Source organism: Cardiocondyla obscurior, linkage group LG04, assembly GCF_019399895.1.
Source record: "Cardiocondyla obscurior isolate alpha-2009 linkage group LG04, Cobs3.1, whole genome shotgun sequence".
Lineage (NCBI taxonomy): Eukaryota > Metazoa > Arthropoda > Insecta > Hymenoptera > Formicidae > Cardiocondyla > Cardiocondyla obscurior.
Window position 1 is genome coordinate 9,550,487 of NC_091867.1, and position 17,492 is coordinate 9,567,978.

Sequence of the window (17,492 nt, forward strand, 5' to 3'; positions counted from 1 at the left end):
AAATCGGGCACGGCCACGGTTTCTTTAAGATCTTCACGTTTCAAGGAGTGGTTTTAGTCGATGCATTTCAGTCGATACGTACACGTAACGCTTTCTTATGGAAGTTTATGCTTCAAATTTATTATATATCGGTCATTGTGTGTGCGTGTGTTTTTTTCTTTTCTTTTTTTTTTATCACGAAACCTATCACCCGATCGCACTTTCAAAATTTCGTCGCGGATAGAATAAATTCTTGTTAAAAGATAAACTTTGTCCTTGTATGCGAAGCATCCATTGTAGAAGCCTTGGAAAAACTTGTCGACTTCGTTGTTCGGCTTCCGTATCTTCTTCAGCATTGAAGTGGCCGTATATAACTCAAATGTATGCGGATTATAAACTGCGTCATTTGTCGAAGTTATTTTTGCCCGTACGAAGCATTAACAGAAAATAATAAATCTAATTTTGTTTTTTTTTAAGCATTTGTGAAACTATTTTTTTAGAAAGCCGCGAATAAATTATTTTAAATTAATTTGTTATTGAAATAATACATTTGGATATTTTTGTTCGATTATCGCCGCGAATGTCTTCACAAATATCACTCGCGTATTCGTTACATAATTCCAATGTGTATCCAACCTCGACGAGCGTACGCGTAAATTTTTTAATTTCAAGTCACGTTAACCAAAACTTCTTCCCCGTCCGTCGAACTGTCAACGAGAGACAGTTTCGAACCTCCTGGCAGCTGCAGAAAGCAATATTGTATTCGCCTAGCAGACGATCCGTGGTCTCTTTATGCCGTACAGCTTACAGACGGTAAAGATAAGATTCTTTTTAAACGAGGACCAATTATTTCTGCAGTTCCCTCTTCATTTAAAACTCCTCAGAGACACGAGCCTTCCCATTTTAATACAGACTTAGAATATCGTTACCACCGTTCAACGTGTCGTCTCTTTTCGACGTCGTTGCCTACTCATAATGCACTCTAACAATAAGTCTTACATTCCCAATTAGATCAACGTAGGAGCTGTTACACATTTTTCTTTCTTTTTATTATTTTTCTTTTTTTTTTCTACCACAATGTACACAAAGATCCTCGCGCAATGCGGAAGCGGGGGCACCCTTTGTTCGCGGCACAAAAAACACAACGCGGTACAGAGATCGCGCGGAGCCGTCGCGGGCCGAAGTTCTTGGCCGCTGGATGTGAGGATCGAGCACCGACTAGGATCCGAAATATCCCCGCGTTACCGCGAAGGACGCGCCAGCGTGTATAGACTGACGACGACGACGATGACAAGGAGACGAAGGACCTCCTCGTGGAAGGCGGACCTTAACCGGGAGGGAGGCAAGCCAAGAAGATTACCGTAAGCAGATTATTTCCGTGGAAATCCCGCTGGCCAACTCTCTCGGCACGCTACCACGCCGGGGCATTTCGGGATCGAAACTTCCCGCGAAACTGCAGGCGCGAACGGAAGTAGTCGAAGCTCGGCGCAGCGCGTTACAAGATCTGCTCTGACAGCAGCCGTCGGACATCGTAGATAAGATTATTGAGGGATCAAACATTCTCCGATGTAAAATAGATCCTGACGAGCTGGCCTCGCGCGAACGTCGCGCGATCGTCTGCTTCATAGGGGCTCTCCCGCGGGGAAAATCTAGAGTATCGTACTGGCGTATTTCTCGGTTAATTATTACAATTTTAATTTGCCGATAATTAATTGTGAAAATTAACAAGTGAGATTTTCCAATCGTATTATTAATTGATACGTATGACGATCGGGTTTCAAGGCACGTACAAAATTTTATATTTGCATAATAACTTCCCTGCGAATATCTGATGAACGCCCGTGGTCGATTTAACGTGATAACCTGTTGATAAAATCATGCTCGCCGATTCAATTATTTACGTTCATGAACTGTGCACTAAATTTTCGTAGATAAAGGAGAATTGAAAAAAAAATCTCTCTTTCTCTCTTTTTCTCTCTGCGTCAGATGATATATTGTACTTCGAAAAAAGTTTCGGGTTTTTATCGGCTTGGTCGTTTCCGGAGTAACAGATATTTCTCATTTTTCACGAAAAAAAATGCGGCATTGTGATTGATATAGAATTATTAATCGCGCGATACGAGATAGCGGAATTTCCGCCGAACCTCTTTCGCGTATTATATATTGTCTAATAATTCCAAGCGCTGGGCTCAATTAATAGCCCTCCGGCAAATACGGTGTGCTTCTTTTAACCCGTAAATGTTAACACCGCATATTTCCTGCGGCCATGCACTCTTTTCCCCATCACTCGCGAAATTTCCCTCGCTCTGCGGAATTTCGCACGGTTATTTCGAAACAAGTTCGCCCACGAATTTATACATTCTCTCTTTGGCCGGATGAAAGCTTCCATGTACGCCTCGCCGATTAAATGTCGGCGTTTTCGAGGTATTCGCGCACCGCAGCGCCCGAATTCGGTTGATTCGCTCGGCCGGGATTCTCTCTGTCTCTTTTTTTTCTCGTTTACCGCGGGAAGTAATCGCAGAGGATATCCGCAATCCGCAGAAATCATAAAAACCGTGGCGCACGCAGTCGAATTCTGTTTCACGAGGGAATCCACGCCGGTTGGAGCGGTATAGTTATTAATCATTAGTTTACTAAATGCAGTAACATCTTTTTTTTTTTTTTTTTTGAGGAGGAAATTAAATTTTAACTAAATTTATTTAAAAAGTTAGGTGCCGTTTGTATAATCGCGCTCGTTTATTCATTCATTATTACACTTTGCACGGCGGATGCAAAATTTTTGAACGGAGGACACCGCTCTGGAATAGAACGTCGCAATTTTTTTTTTTTTTTTTCCGAGTATTCAAAGGACAGATTTAATCATCGTGACGCTGGAAATCGAACGATACCAAATTAAAATTGTTATCAAGACTCGCGAGATCTACGCAAGGTAGCGGAAATTTTGTGGCCGCTGGAAAAATTAATCGTTCAATGAAAAAGAAAAAGAAAGAAAATATCGTGGTTCGCAACTTACTTAAGTGGCGATAAACAGCACACTCAATCGTTATCTATCTACACAAACTCATTATCTATAAATTATCTGACGATTATTTAGGAGAACTACGTACGCAGTTATTTTATTATTACGATGCCTTCGACACGTAGTTCGTAATGCTCGCGCTAATTCCGACAGAATTCACGGAAGGCGACTCCGTGAGAGGGAAATAAAATCGAAAAAGCCGAGGGACTAAGCGGCGAGTCAAAGTGATCTCCGCCAGATGTAAATCTATCATCGCGGAGAAGCTAATGACAATCTAAAAATACCACCGGCTTTATCACTGGCCTTACTAAACGCACGCTTATCAAAACTCGCGACAACGGAATTAGGTCAATCTCTCGGTGGACTCCGAGTGGAAGACGCGGCCCTATCGATCAGCCACGAGCAAACGGAGCATCAGGTTGGGCGATTAGACGAACAATATCCGCGTACATCCGCGAACACGTGGACTTAAGTAGGTTAGTAAATGGTCGGTGAACGGGAATACGGCGGGGCACCGCGGATGGCTCCGGCCGACCACGAGGACGCGGCGGTGACGTCGTACCAGCGGATATCCGCGGTCCGGCACCCTTTTTCCCGACCCTCTTCGGGGTCCCACGTCACTTTCCCGAGAACAGTCCGCGAGAAGAGGTACGGTCGCGGCACAACGAAATCTCGCGAAACGGCGAGAGGACGCTACTCACCCGAGGAGCGCTCGTAATTACCGGTACCGTTGCTCCCACGTCGATATTCCCTCGTCTTGAGCCCGATAATCCCAGGCGAAGCCCCCGAAATCGCACTCCAACACACACCGTGGCCCGGCGCGCAATACTCGCCGGCGCGCTCCCAATGTCAGAAAAGAGACGGGCTAGGTCGTTCGATCTCTCGGCACCGCGCACACCACTGAAACCGGCGCTTCGCCACGGCGTTCGCCACTCCACCGACGACCGACTCACCGAACGAGCGCGACCGATAGCTCGTAGAATACGGATGTATACACGATAATGACTATTCTATTCCCTAATCCACCGGAGTCGTCCACCGGCGTGGCTCTTCTCTTTCTCCCTCCGTCTCGTTCTCTCGCGCTTGCCCTTTCTTCCACCCTGTCTCTCTCTCTTCCACTCGGCCTCTTTCTTTCTCCCCCGTCTCCCTCTCTCTTCTCTTTCTCTCTCTTTTTCTCTCACACTCTCTCCCGTTCCCTCCCTTTATCCGCAGCACGTCTGCCCCGCACCTTCTCTCTCTTTGCCTCACGGAATGTGGGACAGATGGACAGAGACGGGAGATAGCGCGAGAGACGGCGACGATGGTCGGTAGAGAGACCAGTGCGAGCGGCTATTATAGCAGGAGGGCGTAGGAGAGCGCCCGGCTCAACTTTTCACGAGAACTTTAGTTGTTACAGATCGCTCTCTTGGTCGAGGGGTTATGCACGAGGGGGATGTTCGCTCGCCGGTTCTCGCGGCGGGGGAGGGACGCTGGGGGCGCCCCGGAGGCGCGTGGAGAGGGAATGGGGTGCGCGACGCGGCCGCGAAGCGACAGAGAAGCCCGGCGTGAATCGCACGAGGTAGCGCAAACGTGGAAGCGAGAGGTCAAACGCGGGTACCCGAAGGTGCTCCGAAAAGAGGGAGAGATGCGCGCATTCCCGCTCCGACGGCGGGGTGGGGATAAGGAAGGAAGAGAGGGAAGGTGGAAGGAACGCGGCGAGGTGGAGGAAGGGTGTAAAAGGGACGAAAGAAAAAGAGACAAGGGTCGGTCCTCCGCCACGCTGCGAAGCGAGAAGGAGCAACATGCGCCGTCGAACCCCGCGTCGACTCGTTCCCGAATTGGCGTGGCAGGGGCTGTACCAACCTCGTTGCCGCGGCACAGTGGGGCACCAATCGCCATCCCGTAACTCGCCAATCTCGCCAACCGCGATGGCAACGTCGTGTGACAACGGCGTTAGGTACAGTCCGTCTCTAAAAATATACTCTAACCCAGGGAGTCCCTTGTCCCTCTTCTCCCGTCACGTCCCGTCTCTTTTTCGCTTCCCCGTCGGCGGTCTCCTCTCGCCCTCATCCGCAATGTATCTTTCCCGCTCGAAGGTGTACGAATAGATTACGAGAAAATGGGTAAGAGTCGCCGGCTATTACTCCGCGATGTTAAGACCGGAGCATGTTTTGGCACTCCGTATGGCGTTACGCGAAAGAGCAATTGACTTTTATTCGTGGTTATTCACGCGGGACTTAAACTTTCTAAGGCGGAGGGAAGATTAACGCGCGGCGGAGGGTCAGATGTTAACGAGCGACTTTTGTGCATTACGTTTGTATTCGTTACGTTCAACCCCCTTAAGCCTAGGTTTCTTATTGAAGAGACAAAAAAAAAAAAAAAAAACATCTCTCGCCGGTACCATTAAAATATTAATATTCAAAAGATTAGGAAGCTATTTATGTATATTTTTACTCTTTTTTCGTACGACGACACCCGCCAACAATTTTCCCTCCCCCCATCGTCCCTCCCGGCCGTCAACGAGCTTTGCTAATTTATTTATTCGCCCATCTGTCTCGCTTAAATAAAGTTGTAAATTTCCGCCGATCAGCAGAGAGGCTGTATTAAGTCTTCACCGAATTAGACGAGGATTTAGCAAACGAAATAAAATAAAACGCCGCGTGTCATCGGTTTAATTTATAAGTTACTTTACGTTCGCAAGGCCATAGTAATCACACGCGATAATTTCCGCGATCGTCCGCCGGAATATTAAACGCGGCCGGCGGTATTAGATCACGCCTTATTAGCACGTTATCGAAAATCACGTTACACCCGGTTTCAAAATCTGATAGAGCGCGCGGTAATAATCTCACACGGTTAATTCGATTCTCGATTGAGATCCAGGCGTTCCTCTCGCGCACCCTGATCTGGATGCTTAATCTCGTTACGGCCGCAAGACGCCGGGGTGAACAATTTTTTTTCGTTCTTTTTTTTTTTTTAAATTTTTTCCCCTTATCTTTTACTTCCCGGCGCGATGGGTCCTCCCTCCCGATTCGCCCCTCGCGATCCTCCACCCTTTCTTTTGACGCGCTCTGTAGCCAGGTGATAGCTACATACCCGCGGTATACCCGCAACATAGCAATTTAACTTGCTCACGTGCGAGCGGTTAATGCTCTTACGGGATTTCGAAAAGATCAGCCAGCATTACTATGCTATTAGCGTAGCTAAAACCGGCTTGCTTCCATAAACCTATACTAACGCGCGGCCACTTTATTCACCGCCGGGGCCCATTCATGCGCTCTTACGCCAATTTTCCTCATTGACGGATTGGGACTGCGTGCTTACGTTGCGACGAGACGTCCGCGATTAGGCGGACCGCGCTGCGCCGATTTCCGGGGTGTCCGCGCGCGTGCCGCACGGCGATTTCACGGCGGGCGCGTACACGGCGTAGTATCGTTTCGCCGTTTTGACGGACAGGTGAAACATCCGGCGAGACACCGCCGTCTCGCTCTCGCTCTTTGCCCTCTCGCTCGCCGGCTCGTGGGAATTAGCAATTCTGGACGCACGTGGCGGCAGGGTCGGTTAATGTAAATGATGACGCGCGCGGAAAGTAATGCGGCGCGAAATTTGCCCGTTTTGTTTCTGCCAAGGTTCCCTGAGAAGACGCGGAAAAGTGCGGCAGGTACGATACGAATATTAATTAATTATTTTATTTTTTTTATTTTTTTTTTTTTATTCTTTCCTCTTTTTTTTTACGGTAGAAAAAGCCTCGCGATAACAGTCTCTTTATTTTACCTTGCAAATTTGGAAATATCGAGCATTTATTTGGTTAAAGTAATCAATTCGTATTAAATATGTATAATTTTAGAATGCTAATTACGTTTAATTGTGCCGGCGAAAGGGAAGGGAAAGTACAATCTTCGCCAAAGTTTATTAGCCTTTTCAATAAAAATCCTCAACGTTTAGCAAACAATTGGATGATATACGCGGAAAGATTACAGATTTATTGCCAGTTTTAGCTCAAATTGCGCGATAAGGCGCGTAAAACGCTCGCAGTTTTTGAACCGTAATCTACTCTCGCGGCATTAAGAGATCTGCATCAAATCGATAGTGGTATTACAGGTATTACACGGCATTAAAGTAAGAACCACCGATCCCAGTTTGACACGATTAATTAATTAACCGACGGCAATTCTATCGCTTTATATCCGCGAAATTTCACGGGGACGCAATATTTATGACGGCGTTAAGAATCACGCGCGGTCCGCGGTCCGGCCGTAAAATTTTTTCCTCTCTGAGTTATCGGGCGGCGTAACCATTTTAGCGAATCGTTATCGCCGTTAGTCAGTATCTAAAATCGACTCCGCGACTCATTTATATTCACGTTAGCTTATCCCCGTAACGCCAAAACAGACAGGCCGTTCGCGCCTCTTGTTATCTTGTGCACTCGCCACGCTGATTTCAATTAATGTAAGACAGCACTTAAAGATTATTATCCTCGTCACTGAACGAGACAAATGCCCACAGCTGCGGATTATTTCCCATTGAATTCCATTCCGCGACTGCCGCCGTGAATTTTGTCGGTGGATTTGAAGAACAAATATTTTCGCAGGGACGCATTAAAAAATAAAAAAAGAAAAGAAAAAAAAAATACGATATACGCGTTTTACGCATTTATACTTGCGGAACCGAAATCGTTCGCTCACGCCGTTTAAAATAATTAAAAATTGTTAGGTAATTAATACGTTGTCTCGCACATAAATTAGAATAATTTTATATGTATGGACACTGGTGAAATAAATGAGGCGGCGTATTTAATTCGCGGGCAAAGTAGAGAAGCGGGTGAAAGTATGCGAGCAAAGGAGCTTGGACGGCGCCATTCGTAGTATCGTGAATTAAACCAGGCGATGACAGACCTCTCGACACGAAATTAAATCGCGAATTATGACCTCGGGGGGTGCTGGCGCGATTTTCCGAGGGCGGCGGGAGAGATCAGCCCCGGGGATATTCGGGAGGTCATCCCCTTTCTGCGGGCGCCAAAGTCGTTCCCGAAATCTCTTCTTGCACAGACGCTTAAGGACGACTCTCGTTAAACGATCGATGCGCGCGAAAGCGCATTCGTGCTTCGGCGCTTGAAACGCTCTCGGATTTTATATAGAATGTAGTTCATGCTCATCATCCCGAAGATCAGCCGGCTGAGCCGTTCGACAAACTGTTCGAACAAAAAGCACTGAAAAAAGACAACTCGGTGCAAATAACCTTTGCTACGTTCCGCCCCATCGTTTTCTCCTTTATCCGCGCTCTCTGTCTCTCTCTCTCTTTCTCTTCCGCCCTCCAGTCTCCTTTTCTCTTTCACCCCGGCAGCGTTATGTCCTTTCGCCCAGGACTCGTCCGTCTCTTTTCTGTCCCGGCAGAGGCACCCTTTGCCGCGGCAAGGATTCTCCTTGTTGCGCTCGCGCGCGATGCAGGGCTCATTGGCGAGGAGAGAACGGAATTTGAAACTGAGGCAAGCCGCTTATGAAGCTTTCGCGTAAATCACCGGTGAAAGTCACCGAGTTCCCAAGTCAATGAATTACCCACCTCACCATACCCGACAGGGTCACGCGCGCCTTGGGGTTAGTGAGAATGATAAGTGTCTTCCGGTTTTAATAGGATACATATACCTTGCGCCGCGTTAAATATTTGACGTTGATCATATGATCGTTTAAGTTATATCATCGTCAAAATTCTTTTTCCAAACCGAAACGCGCCGCGGAACTTGTTCTGTCACGTTAATTTATGTTTTCCAATTGTTCCCCAGTTTTTTAAGAGCGTGAAATAATCTCTTTTCTTTTTCTTCCTTCTTCCATTCTTTCTTTATTTATTTTTTATTTATTTTTTAATTTTTATTTTACGTCGTGAATGAAAGTAATTTTATCGAAGGGTTGAGCGATTGCATTTCAACCGATTCAACGTCAACTTTTTTTTTTTATTTGATAATCTTCCAATAGCGCGTCTTGCGGGATTTACTTTCGTCGTATGACTACCGTTCGATCCAGCCCCGTAATGTAAATTCGATTGACTCCCATCGACACGATGGATTCCATTACGAGCATTGTACCCGGAATGTCCACCCACCGGTCTCGTTCGGCGAACACTACCCACAGTGACAACGAACGCCATTGATAGTGATTGATCACGCGAGTTCAGATAGAATCACGGGAGAAAAGTAGACTTTAGATGCTGCATGGGTTTCGAGTGGATTTCGTTGCAGATGCATCGGTCTATTCTTTTCTAAGACAGTTTTGCTGGTCATCTCTCGGTTGTCCCAGTCTTTTCACCGTCACGATTTCAGCGTCACAGGTGTTTCACGAAAATATATATATATATATATTTTTTTTTTCAGAAAATTATACATTTCGATTGATTAAAATATAAAACGATTAACGTAAAAGAGAAACAAAAAATGTTAGATATAAAATAATTAATTCTTGATCGCTGGCAAGTGGAATTGTCATGTTCGAATATTATTACAATATAATTTAATATACATTATCATGCTCGAAAATTTGATGAAGCAGCGATGTTTCAACGAGAGTTGAGATTAAGAAACTTAGGAGCAAAATACGAACAAGGTTTTCGCGTCAAGTTGAGATCGCCGGTGCACTGACTTCCGATATGCTCGCAGATAATTTGATTGTGCCAGCCAATGGCGAGTTTCAAAGAGATACCCTGCGGAGGGCCCAATCCCACGGCCCATTCACGTAATTCTGCAACGTAATACTCGCGGGACGTGAGATACCGATCGCTGTACGGTCAGTAAGAAATTGATTCCACGCAGTCACCAACCTCACCGTCATCGCCTTACCACGAATTTCTCCTTACAATTAGTGTCAAAATATTAGATAAAAAACCGGTTGCTGCGAACGAGCCGCGAGATTCTTTCGCAGTCTGTCGATTCGACGGCACCTCATGACTCTCCGCGAACGAGACGCGCGGACTTTGCTTCGCGGCTTTATTACATAATTTCGTTTAATTCGCCGGCGAGACATAAATTCGTTCGGCGGGGAAGGAAAGCGCGCTCGGCGAGCTAAACTTTCGCGGGATAAAGTCCACTGTCTGCCGTCCATTGTGACGATAGCGATTCTGTTACAATCGAGATCCACAGGTCGCGTAATACGAGTAGCCGGACGAACGATTGAATCTCGGGCAGCGGGAATGGGTGTCTTTGATAGCGTCGGTGCGTGTTCCCACATTTATTATCCTGGAAGTCGGACCCGGGGGCTAACGAGTTTTTCATCATTCGCGTCGGTGGTGCGAGATCTATTCAGGACGGAGGCCTCCTCTTATGCGCCGATCGGCCATTCGTCGGTCTACCTGCCGCATCGACTCCTTCTGCCTTATTCACCGGGCGAGCATTGTGCGCGAAATCCGGCGTTGCGCCGGACGTGAAAGATTTCCTTGTGCGAAGGAAGGAAATCGGGGCACCTTCGCTTTTTCTTCCTACTCCTTCCTGTACCGTGAATCATTTTTAAGACGACGCGTCCGCAGCCGTGGATTATACACGTGGCCGAAGAAGAGCCCCTCTGCATCGTCGCTCGTTAAATTTCGTGTGTGAAGTCAACTTCCGGAAGCGATCAATACGCCAAGTGAGAACGAATTCTCATTTAACATTTTGTCGCGTTTACTCGAAGCGTATTAAAATTATTTAAGAAAGAAAAAGAAAGAAAATGTTTTCCCCGCGACCTGCGTGGAAACAAAAAAAAAAAAAATCTGTCAAAGTATCGCGGGGCATCCGTAATACCTTGATACTCAATGAGATTCCACATTGCGAGAGATTATCAACGACGGCGGTTTTCATGGTCTCTCCGTGGTAATTTCGAGGTCGTGGCGAAAAGAGTGAGGAGAGAGAGAAAAAAAAAAAAAAGAAAGGGGAAAAAAAAAGCGGGATCGCCGAGAGGGTCGAACGCGATAGATCGGATCCATTTTGCAGGGTACCAGTCAGATTTCCCGAGGGAATCTCTCGCGGCGAAGGGATGAAAGAGAAGGAGATACGGGGCCGTGACGCGCTATCGGAGGGTGAAGAAGACGGGGCTTCGGCTATTAGCGATCACAAATAGGCTATTACGGACCCATTAATAGAGCGCGGCCACGAGACGTGCGCCAACCGACACGGGAATCGCGAGTACCAGACATCCATCAAGCCCGACCACGTCTCCTTCCACCCTCTACCTACTCCCTGTCTCTCTCGCTCTCTCTCTCTCTCGCTTTCTTCCTCGGCCTCCCTAGTCTACGTCACGTCTCGCTTCAGCTATGAGCGACGGTGTAGGGTTTCCGGGAGCCCCAGGGACCGGTAATCCGAGATTCACTTTGTGCATAAGGACCCGTGCGCACGTAGAACACGCGGCCGTTTCATGATGTACGCGTTGCGTCACTGGCGCGCGTTCGCCACGCACTGCATTCGGATCGAATCCTCGACGGGGCCGGTGCCGACGCCGACTTCCGAGCCGCACACGCCGCCCTCGATTTTCGGCGACGCCGCCACGTCGCGTATCCTCCCGGCGTCAAAGTTTCTCCTCGAATACGGTTTTCACGGAGGACGAGAAGATCCTATCGGATTATCAGCCCGCGGCTTGAATCGTCTCCAGCGAAACGTCACGGGATTCACCTGAATTTTGTATGTATTTAATGATTTACGCAGCGGCATCGCGAGGCGCGTGGTGTACTCGGTTTGGCGAAGAAAAAATAAAAAGAAAAAGGAAAAAGAAAAAAAAAAAAAACGCGGGGACTTGAAACGAGCAATGAAAATGATCGTCGGTCGTAAATAAGCATAAGCCCGGCTAATCGAATAGGCAGAGCAACTGCAGCCACGTGCCGACTGACGCAACGCCGGTGGCAAATACCACTGCGTTGTTAGCCGAGTTAGTCAACATCGGCGCCTCGGATGTTAAGCCGACCCCGTTGTAACAGTGACTGACCAACCCCTGGCCATCCCCTTTTCCTGTCGATCGCGCGCAAGATCGCCCGTCGTCCCGGTGTAACATCGCCGATTGTCTCTGGTTAAAAAAGAAAAAAAATTAAAATAACAATAATAATAAAACGACAGCTGAAACAACGATTCTCGCTCGTGATAAAATTAAAATACGATAACGACGTATATAATAGCGCCGTGAAATATTTCCTTTTGCATTTTAATTTAAATGTTAATACAAATTAATTAGCGTCCGCGCGATGAAAGTGCCATAACTACATTGTCACTTCCGAATCAGAATCTTTCAATTTGCATGTATTAATTAATAAAACATGTTACATATAACTCACTCTCTCTCTTTCTCTCCCTCTCTCTCTCTCTCTCTCTCTCTCTCTCTCTCTTTTTCTAAGTATTAATTAATAAAGATTATTTATATGCAATACTCTGTAAACGAATGTTCGTGTATCTACAGCTCGGATAACTGACCGTCGAATATTACGTATCAGAATCGGAAATTCTGTCCGCGAAGACAATACGTGTTTACGTCCTTCCGGAAAGCCTACATCCCGATCAAGTCATGCCGAGCCGTTTGATTTCTCATCGATTTCCAATCGCGACGGCAAGCCAGTTTTTCCCAGCCGCGAGCTTGAGCCCGCGATGAATAATGTCATTCATCTCCGGCTTAACATTTCCCGCTCGTTAAGCCCGTGTCTGCGGCAGATCGGCCCAGGACTTTTGACGTGCTATCGATCGCGATTCTCGGTAACCGGAACGGCCGCCTCGGACGATTAGGGACTTCGGTCGCAGCAAACTGGTGGTAGTTGTATTACGGCTTAACAATTAGTAACTTTAAACTTTTGCCTCGCTTCTAAAAGGCTCACGACAATCGTCGTGGCCCGACGAATAGTCAAACAAACGTTTCATCAAATGGAAATACACGAGTCCCGCTGGCAAATATGTATTTTTAAACAGCCGCGAATATCGAGATCTCTTTTCATAAAAATCTTTTATTTAGAATTATAATATTTTAATCTGTAATTCTGTTATAATTTTGTAATTAATAAATTTAAAAAAAAAAAAAAGAAAAAAAGGAAAAAAAGGAAAAAAAGAATTTATGTATGTATCTATATTTTATGTATTATATGTTGTAGTATAATTTAATGTTTTAAATAATATTGAAGTCATTACTCTTAACAGATCCAGACAATGCCAACATATTCAGATTACAGTAAAAGCTCCATTATATTCGCGGAGATAACAGTTTGCAAAATATTACGTATAATATGTGTGGAAATCGCGAATATTGAAAAGGGGAAAAATAAATAAAAAGATTAAGATTTAATAAAAAAGAAAAAAATATAGTTAAAAAATATAAAAAAATACAAAACTATATAAAATAAAATAGACGTTTTGTTTTCCTTAAAATAAAAGCATAAAAAAAAAAAGAAAAAGAGGAACATACGTTTTTAATTTCTCGAAACGAGAAGCTTTTCCATCCGTTATCGCGATCGCGCATCAGGTTTATCATAGCTCGACACGTGACCCTCTCATTATCGACCGTCTAATGATCGATCTTCTCGCGCTGATAGCTTGTACCTCGACGCAAACCTATCCCCCTGTCCATTCTTTTCGTTCCCCCATGTCCAATGGTTCCAGTAGATACATCCACGTCTTTATGGTCGCGTAACAGCGGGCTCATTCCTATCTCCGCTTCCAGGAGCTCACGGTAGTGTGCGTAGGGATCGCTAGTAGGGAGCTGAAGAGCGATCGTGGCTGGCGAGTTCCGCCAGCAGAGAGAAGGCAGAGGAGCCGGACGAGAGAGGGTGTAGCGGCGAGGGTAGTTGCTGGTCGCGAGGGGCAGCAATCGCGGGCGGTGCAGGATCGGGGGAATGGCGGGTGGCTCGTGGAGGAACGAGCGGAAAGCGGCGGGAGGTGGAGAAGAGTGGAAGCGGGGGTTGTAAGCCGCTTACGCCCGCCGAGCGGAGAGCGACTCCTCGCTAATTATTTATAGGACCCTCTCTCGACTCTCTCTTCTTGCACGAGAGATCCTTCGTGGAGACGAGCTTCGCTTCTGCCTCCCTTTTTGCCTCCTCCCCCGTTTCATCTTTCCTCCCTTCTCCCTCCGTTTCTCTTTATCTCTTTCTCGTCCGCTACCCCGGCCTCGTTCAACGTCCTCTTTTCATTCCTCTTTTTACTCTTACGACCGCGGTCTCCTGCACCCCCTCCTCCTTCTCCTCCTCCTCCCCCCCCCCGTCCGACCGGTCCACTATATACTTTTATTCTGTGTGCGGAACTTATAACTGCACGGTACTCTTTTACTCTGACAGTGAGTGTTCCCTAAAATGGGAAAGGTTTTCGAGTCGTAAGAGCGGAGAGTATGGGATCTCGGGTTGATATAGAGGCGGGACGAAGTGCATGGCTTAACTCGAATCGCGGCTCTAAGAACGATGAAAGACGCGATTCGAGATTTGCAAAGTAATACAATGCCAAATTGCAAATAGTTCAACATGATTATTCCATTAACAGTGAACTTGCGATATCTAAAAAAAATAATAATAAAAAAGAAAGAAAGAAAGAGAAAAAAACATTTCGAATAACCGACTGTTGTTTCGCTCAGGCATTTCGCGACGTGGAATGCAATTGTTGATCGTTAATCGCGAGCCCGGTGATTAAACGCGCATTACGTGGCGCTAATCGGTGCCGCGCGCGAAAATTGCCGCTCAGTTTTTCGCCGCTCGCGGGATCATTAGTCACTAATGAACTTCCTCACTTTTTCGTTTACTGTTCCAGGTGCGAGCGGGTCTTCCGAGGAGACGACGACGCGCGGACGTGCGAGCGGAGGAATTTCATCGCGTGTGCGCGAGATCCCGCGGAAGCCGACGGTCCATTTTTTAGGATTACCTGCTCTTTCCCGCGGGCCAGCGGAAGGATCGAAGGGAAAAATCAAGCGGGGGACAGAAAATAGGTGCGTCGATCGGGGCGAGTCGAATGTTTGGACAGAGGGGGCTGAACAATGCGCTCGCGTCCCCTTGACTTCCTGGCGGAGCGTCTGATCTTCCTCCCGGCTACCGGTCCGTGGCCGAAATTCGACCGAACGTGGGAGGCTGGCCAAAAAAAATCGCTCCCGATCGCTTCTACGCCGTCGTACAGGTGGCTCGGCATCCCTCCGGTCGTCGGGCCGCGACGGTGGCATCCTTCGGGCAAAGAGAACTGCGATCCCGCCGAGCCGCTCGAAGCCTCGTGAGGACGCTAATCCACCGGGATGAGACCCGCCGATAATATTGTGCTGATTAAATGAGGCGGCGCACGCCTATATCCCGGAGAATCGAATGTATTTTTTTGCGCGCGACAGGCTGAAGCGAACGCGCCCCGCGCTTCCCTTCCGGCGAAGTCCCGTCGATTATCGAGCGATTCAATACGGACGGGCGGAAGGTCCTTTCAAGCGCGGCGACGGTGAATTTTTAATAACTCGAATCCCGTTTGCGCGACGCGTAAGTAACTATTTTATACTTCGGGAGCCATTCCGGACATTAGAAATTTTATTGTCCCCGGCGACGAAATAAATTAATAATACCGGGGTTATTTCAACGGCGCAACCGCTTCGGTCTTTTTCTCCAGCAAAATTCCCGAATCGGCTCCGTCAACTCGAAAGTTAACTCGGCCGTGGGTTACGTATTTACGCCCGGCACTTAAAATTCCGCGCGGCTTGTCCGGTTAAATCGCCATTTCGTGTCGTCAGCGTTCACTTCTTTCTAATTGATTAACGACATAGTCCTGTGATCGAGTTTGTCGGGGAGAAAAGAATTTGCCGCTTCCGACCCGATCGCGCGGGTACGCGCGGGTGGATGCACGTGGAACAAAGAAGAGATACCGAGGGAAGATCAAAGGGGTGCGGACGTTAACGCGAGGGCAAGTACGTGTCCTCGGCGGCGTCTACGATGCGCATCGACCAGCGACTTTTTTCAATTGAATTTGCGGCACGGCGCGATTCCGATTCCTTCCTGATTTGATTTCCTCGAGTTTAAAACGGCCGCTTATAGAGCATTAAGCGATCCTCAAAGTGGGAGCGGGAAAATCTAGTTACGGCCTGCACGAGCTGGCCTCTTTGATCCTGCCGATTTGCTGCCTCCTCTTCTCCCCTTTTCATCCCCCTTCGCGCGGCCCCCACGAGTCCACGCTCATTCTTCGCTCCTTCCGTTCTTCCCTTTACGTCTCCACACGGCTCCTCCCCTCTCCCCTATCTCTCGTTAGAGATATTGCCAATCGAGAAAGAATTCCCTTCTGGACTTTACGGACCTCCGAGATTGCGTGAAAATTTCATTCGCTCTTTATCCTTTTCGTCCCGCTTTCCGCGGATCGCACTTTGTCCTCTCTTTCGCCCGTCCGTCTCTTCTTTTTTTTTCCCTCCCACCCCTCCACGGTCTCCTGGCATAAATTAATCTTTCGTATGGCGACTGCCGTTAATTTTCCGCGCGGAAATATATAAGTCGCGGAATAATCGCGCGGCCGCCCCGTGGCGCGATTTAATTATTTAACCGCCCGGCCGAATTATCAAACCCGGCGCGCCGCGGGGTTTCATTATTTATACTGTTTGTTCACGGAATTGTTCGCGGGAATCGAACGAAATGTTAGAAATCTACGGCGAATAGAATCCAGCGACTCGAGACTTTTCACAAACCGCGTGTATAATTTATGACTCGCCCACGCGTAGTCCCTCGCTGCGCCGCGAGTGAAAAAGAGGACACGTCGGGTAGAAGGATGTCGGCGCAGTTGATCCAGCCCGCGAAATTAACTTGTAAACTAAGGAAAAAAAAAAAAAAAAAAGCGATGTCAAATGTAGGCTAACACCAGCGCCGGAGATATATCGCCGGTAAATTGCATCTTATAATCAATCCGTTTACAGTTTTACTTGAAATATATGAAAACATTAATGTCTAATATTTTACAAAGATAAGTGCAATAAAGAAAATAAATAAGATCCTCCTTAGCTTTCTTTTTCCACGATTTTCTTAGACGCGCGAGCGATTCAATTCGAGGGATTTACGTTCAACTTTTATCCAAAAGATCTTCTATATCTCTGATGAAGAAATCGTCTCTTGTGAGGAAAAAGAAAAAAAAATTAAAGAGATATTATTTTTCTTTTGTTAACTGAATGTAAAAATGACAATTTATGTATTTCTTTTTTTTTTTTTTTTTCCTTCTATGGCAAATTAAATTTTCCAGCCTACTGGCTAACGATTGTCGCAAAGAAATCGGATCTCTTCGCGATCGTTGGGATCTGCTTTCCGGCGAATCTGGCGGCTGATGATTTCTTGGGATCCAAATTATCCAAGTTGGTAGCGGGCGAACCTTTTGCGGGTCTTTTCTTCGGCAGGAGGTAAGTCACCTAGCTGTCCGGCGTCGAGACAATGTTTTAGGTAGGTGGGAAAGGTAAGGGAGATAATGCAAGTATTAAGCCGGCATAGACAGGGAGGCCGGCTACAGGAAAAGGGGTAAGAGAACCGTTTGCGAGGATATAGGTAGGTAAGTCGGGGCTTAGCCCGGTGACACAGTAAGCGGAACCGTGGCATGAAGCTTACCGGCGAC